We start from the raw sequence: 5,964 nt of genomic DNA, 5'->3' as shown, positions 1-5,964 counted from the left end.
CTTCTCCTCCATTCTCCTCTCAGGATCTTGGGCACGCACACACACGCACCCGGCGTGAGTTTAAGCCACCAGGTCCGGGACTCGAACTGCGGTCGACTACGTGGGAGTCCAGCGACATAGCCATTACGCTAACTGCTGGTCCCAAGAATGATTTTATTTAACTTTATTTATTTTAATTTGACCAGAGAGGGACAGAGTGAGAGAGGGAAAGTGAGAAAACAAGCCATCAGGTCCGGGACTTGAACCATGGTCGGCCATGTGGGAGTCCAGCGCCCTTAATCACCATGCCACCTGCTGGCTTGGAGGAAGATCTTTTATAGGGCAACCCATTAAGCTGTTTTGGACAATCGCACGTGTGGCAGACATGTAAGGGAATCAGGCACTCCGTACATATTGAACATGTTGTGGGTTTTGTTTTATTCGGGGCCATTAGACTGCCCCAAACTTGTTCCATGTCCTTGTGTAATTGTTTTTAGGTTGGTGTGCCCTCACACCCTCTCTCTCTGTCTCTCTGTGTCTCTGACAAGTGTACTCACCCTATAGTAAAATTAAAAAGAAAAGAAAAGGGGGTCAACAGGTCCGTGGTGGTTAAGGCATTGAATTCTCTCACTACTGACCACGGTTTGAGTCCCACAGTTGGCGGCTTGCTTTCTCACTTTCCCTCTCTCTGTCTCTCTCTCTCTCCGGTGAATTAAATAATGATGATGATAATAATAATAATAATAATATGGGACTAGCAGTTAGCATAGTGGCTACCTCACTGGACTCCCCTGTAGTCAACCACAGTTCGAGTCCCAGACCCAGTGGCTTAAACTCATGCGGGGCATGTGTGCGTGTGTGCCCAAGATCCTGAGAGGAGAATGGAGGAGAAGGGATTACCACGTGGCCATCGCCCCTGGGGGGTGATTTCTCGCTTTTTGTCTCTCTGTCTCTCTGGCGAGCACACATGCCCTACAGCAAAAACCTCTCCAAAAATAATTTAATTCAATAATAAAATAAAAATCGTATCATGCGAAACCATGGTGAAGACATTGAACGCCTACATGGCCAACCACTGTTTGAGTTTTGGACACGATGACTTGAAAATCACCCCAGGCGTGTGTGCGTGCATGCCCAAAATCCCGAAAGGAGAATGGAAGAGAAGGGATTGTGGCATGGACCCTCCTTCCTGGTGGGGGGTGATTCCCACTTTCCCTCTCTCTGTCTGTCTCTTTCTCTGGCGCGCCCACATGCCCTATGGCAAAGAGAAAAAAAAAATCTTGGAACCAGCAGTTAGCGTAATGGCTATGTCGCTAGACTCCCACGTAGTCGACCGCGGTTCACATCCCGGACCCGGTGACTTAAAACTCACGCCGGGCGTGTGTGCGTGCGTGCCCAAGATCCCGAGAGGAGAATGGAGGAGAAGGGATTGCGGTGTGGCCATCCCCCCTGGGAGGTGATTTCTCGCTTTCTGTCTCTCTGTCTCTCTCTGTCTGGCGAGCGCACGCGCCCTATAGCAAAAAAAACTCTTAAAAAAATCTTACTGCTATCCTAATCATCATCCCTATGCAGGTTACAGATGTTAAGGAGCTGGCCTCTCCTAGTCCCTCCATGCACGGCCTCCGTGGATGAGCCCTGCTAGCCCGGCAGTGAGTGGTTAAGCGCCCGGCCTGGCTGACCGCCCAGCTAAGTCCGTGCCCGAGAGCCAAACAAGTTCTCCTATTATCCAGTTGCTGGGAGAACTGGGCAGGGAGAGCCCCACGAAGCACCTAAGACAAAAGCAACTACGATGGCTGAGGCTTGTCTTCCGGGCGGCTCTGGGTCCAGAAAACTTTCGTCCTCGACCGACTTCCCCAGAGGACTTTAAATCGGTCTTTCAGCCACCAGCTAGGGCAAGACGGAAGCTGGAGTCCCTGGGGACGGCCCAGGCCCTCTGTCCTCCCGAGCTCAGTCCAGTTCTGCTGGGTTCTCAGGACTCACAGACAAGACTTCAGTGACATGGACAGTCGCAGGGGAACCTGTTGATAGGACATTTATGTACTGAGCACCTACTATGTGCAGGCCCGCCGACCTGACCTTGGGAGATGAGGTTTTCAGCCTCGTGGAACTCACATTCTCGGGGGACCAAGAACAAGAAGCGGATCCTCTGATGGTGAGTCCCGGGCAGGCATTTAAAACAGGGCAATGAGGGACCAGCAGGTGGCGTGGTGGTTAAGACGCTGGACGCTCCCCACATGGCTGACCATGGTTCGAGTCCTCAACCTGGTGGCTTGCTTTCGCTCTTTCTCTCTCTTTCTGTGTCCACTTTTAAAAAAATAAATAAATAGGGACTCACAGTTGGCGTCATGGCTATGTCGCTGGACTCCCATGTAGTCGACCGTGGTTTAAGTCCCAGACCCGGTGGCTTGAACTCACGCTGGGTGTGTGTGCATGCGTGCCCAAGATCCCGAGAGGAGAATGGAGGAGAAGGGATTGCGGCATGGCTATCCCCTCCCCACCGGAAGGGGGTGTGATTTCTCACTTTCTGTTTCTCTGGCGATCACTCATGCCCTATGGTAAAGATCTCTAAAACAATAAATAAATAAGGTGAATTGTAAGTGGGGTGAATGTCATGAAAGGATGCAGGAGACGGGACCAGCAGGTGGTGTGGTGGTTGAGGCCCTGGACTCCCACATGGCTGAGTGCGATTCAAGTCCCGGACCTGGTGGTTTACTTTCTCACTTTCTCTGTCTCTCTCTGGTGAGCACACATGCTCTATAGCAAATTTGAAATAATAATAAAAAATAAAATTTAATAAATACTTCTTCTTGGGGGGAGAGGAGGTTTTTGCTATAGGGGGCGTGCACTTGCTAGAGAGATAGAGAGAGAGGTGAGAAATCACCCCCTAGTAGAGATGGCCACACCACAATCCCTTTCTCCTCCAACATCCTCTCAGGACTTGGGGTGAGTTTCAAGCTTCCGTGTCCGGGACTCGATCCATGGTTGACCATGTGGGAGTTCAGCACTTTGACCACTATGCCACCTGCTGGCCCCACTTCTTTTTTTTTTAATCAGATTTTTTGCCATAGGGTGAGTACACTTGCCAGAGTGAAAAACAGAGACAGAGAGAAATTACCCCTCCAAGGGTTGGCCATGCCACAATCCCTTCTCCTCCATTCTCCCTTCAGAATTTTGGTCAGGTACGCACACATGCCCAGCATGATTTTCAAGCTGCCGGGTCCGGGAATTGAACCATGGAATCAGCCATGTGGGATCCAGCTGCTGTAGCCACCATGTCATAGGCTGTCCCCAGCTTCTTCTTCCTCTCAGGGAGAGGTCTGGCCTCCTGCAGGAAAGGAGGTCTCCTGGAATTGATCTGAAGCCGGCTTCTCAGTTTCTGGCAGATGGCTCTTGGTGGTGAGGGCTGTCCTGTGCATTGGAGGGTATTAATCAGTGTCTCTGATGTCCACCCACAGAAAGCCAGAAGCATCCCCCAGTCGTGACAACCCACAGTGTCTCTAGACGTTGCAAGCCTCCCCTTGGGGACAGAATGTCCCCACGTGAGGACTGCTGGGTTTCTATGTGCATAGACTTTGTCCCTGTGGAAGGCAGTGGTGAGCACAGGATGGGGTTGGGGGACTTTCGCCAACTGTTCGTTCTTGTCACCTGCCCTGCCAGGGCTGGGCACAGCTCCCAGCGTCCCCTGGCTTCCCTCTGTACACCTGGGCCCAGGCTCAACTTACAAGCAGGTCCCGGGGGACCCAGGTGTTCGAGAACCTGGCAGGTCCCCGGGCCCTGACGCCCAGTGCCAGGAAACCACAGTTGCTGTGGCGACCACTGTGCTCTTGGGGCGAGGAAGGAGCCGGAGGAAGGTTCCCGTGTCTGGAGGAGCTGGTATCCAGGGTCTTCAGCCAGGGGGACACCGTCTGGCATCCCCTGATTAGCTCCTGCAGACGGTGGGGAACAGTGGGAAGCAGCCCGTTCTGCACCCCAGGAGCGTTGGGGGTGCCGCGGGTCACCAGGGGGCTGGCAGGGTGACATGGGAGCCCTGTTCCAGATGGCCCTTCCTGGCCGGCCTCCCAGAAAGGCCACTTGGCCGCGGGCGTGAGGTCTCAGAGCCCCAGGCTCTTTCCCAGAGAGGGGTCGTCCACGTGGCTGGTCAGTATGAACCTGGGCCCCCTGAGCCCGGGCACCCGGCGACGCCTCCTCCAGGGCCAGGCAGGCCCCCTCCTGGCACCTCCATCCAGCGGCGTGGCTGTCTTCATCAGCTCCACGGTCTCGGGTAAGGCTCAGGGCAGGGCTTGGGGCTTAAGGGCAAGCGGGCATTCTCAGGGGGTGCCAGCCCGTGTGATGGGCATGACTCATGGGGTTACGGGGTCCCCAGCTGTCAGTCCTATGGACTAAGACTCATTCTGAAACCTGCCCCCCATCCTGTGGTCTGTGGGAAAACGGTCTTCCATGAAACGGGTCTTTCATGGCGAAAAGTTTGGGGACTGCTGCTCTAAGGGACCTAGATGCAAATGCGGCGTAGCTGGTGACCAAAGTGGGCACTGGGGACAGAGAGACACCTAGACCCTCTGTTTCTTCTTTGATAAGCCAGATTAAGAGCTCATCCTTTTTTGTTTTTTTTGGGGGGAGAAGTTTTTTGCTATAGGGTGCATGCATTCGCCAGAGAGACAGAGAGACAGAAAGCAAGAAATCCCCAGAAGGGATTGTGGCGTGGCCATCCCCCCGGGGGGCGATTTCTCGTTTTCTGTCTCTCCATCTCTGTCTGTCTTTCTGGTGAGCACACGTGCCCTATAGCAAAAACCTCTCCAAAAAAATTTAAAGTGTATAATTTAATCTCTCTGTATCTTGAGATTTCACAGCTATCTTCCTGTTACTGATTTATAGTTTAGTTCCATTGTGGCCTGAGAGTAGAAATTGCCTGATTTCTATTCTTTTCTATTTGTCTTATAACCCAGAATGCTGTGTATCTTGGTGAATGTTTCATGTGAGCTTGAGGAGATGTGTGTTCTGTTGGAGTGTAAAGTAACGTACAGGTGTCAGTTATAGCTGCTTCATTGATGGCGCCCTTGAGCATAGCTCTGCCCTGAGGACTTTCTGCTTCCTGGCTCTGTCTATTTTGTGAGATGGGGGTGTTGAAGTCCGCAAATTTAATAAAGAATTCATCTATTTTTCCTTGATGATCTATCAGTTTTTGCCTCATATATTTTGACACTGTTTTTACATGCATAAATGTTCAGAATTGTTGTTTTTTAAGAGAATTAACCCATTTATCATTAAGCAATGGACCCTTTTATCCTTGATGGTTGTCCTTCTCTTGAAGTCTTCTCTGTTTAAAATTAATATAATTACCAATACTTTCTGTTCCGGCCTGCCTCTCTCTTTCTGTGCAGATAGCACACCCGCAAACGTGGTGAACATCCCTAAAACCAACCGGACTTTCTGTAAGAAGTGTGGCAAGCACCAGCCTCATAGAGTGACACAGTGCAGAAAGGGCAGGGGTCTCTGTGTGCTCAGAAAAAGCAGTGTTAGGACAGGAAGCAGAGTGGCTATGGTGGACAGACTAAGCCTGTTTTCTGGAAGTAGACAAAAACTACAAAGATTGTGCTGAGGCTTGACTGTGTTGAGCCCAACTGCAGATCTGAGAGAAGCCTGGTTATTAAGGGATTTGAGCATTGTGAGCTGGAGGGGATAAGGAGAGAAAGGGTCAAGTGATCCAGTTCTACCCTCATCCTTTTTGTTATGAAGATGGCAAAATCTTGAGGTAAATGTTCACCTCATTTGATTACAATTGTCTTTTTTTTTTTTTTAGAGGTCTTTGCTATAGGGCGCGTGTGGTCGCCAGACAGACAGAGAGAGACAGAGAGACAGAAAGCGAGAAATCACCCCCCAGGGGGGATGGTCACCCGCAATCCCTTCTCCTCCATTGTCCTCTTGGGATCTTGGGCATGTACACACACACGCCCGGTGTGAGGTTTTTTTTTTTTTTTTTTTTTTTTT

General features: G+C 51.1%; 1 protein-coding gene across 1 annotated transcript in view; it reads left to right on the top strand.

The window, feature by feature from the left end:
* Positions 1 to 1,826: 1,826 nt before the first annotated feature.
* Positions 1,827 to 5,964, top strand: part of NWD1 (NACHT and WD repeat domain containing 1) — a 52,211-nt gene continuing 48,073 nt past the window's right edge. Inside the window, exon 1 of the mRNA XM_006147144.3 lies at positions 1,827 to 2,131. The gene's annotated coding sequence lies outside the window, so the exon portion shown is untranslated. The remainder of the gene's footprint in view (positions 2,132 to 5,964) is intronic.

Source organism: Tupaia chinensis, unplaced genomic scaffold, assembly GCF_000334495.1.
Source record: "Tupaia chinensis unplaced genomic scaffold, TupChi_1.0 Scaffold000201_1, whole genome shotgun sequence".
In the NCBI taxonomy this organism is placed as follows: domain Eukaryota; kingdom Metazoa; phylum Chordata; class Mammalia; order Scandentia; family Tupaiidae; genus Tupaia; species Tupaia belangeri.
This window is presented reverse-complemented; position numbering and strand designations above follow the sequence as displayed.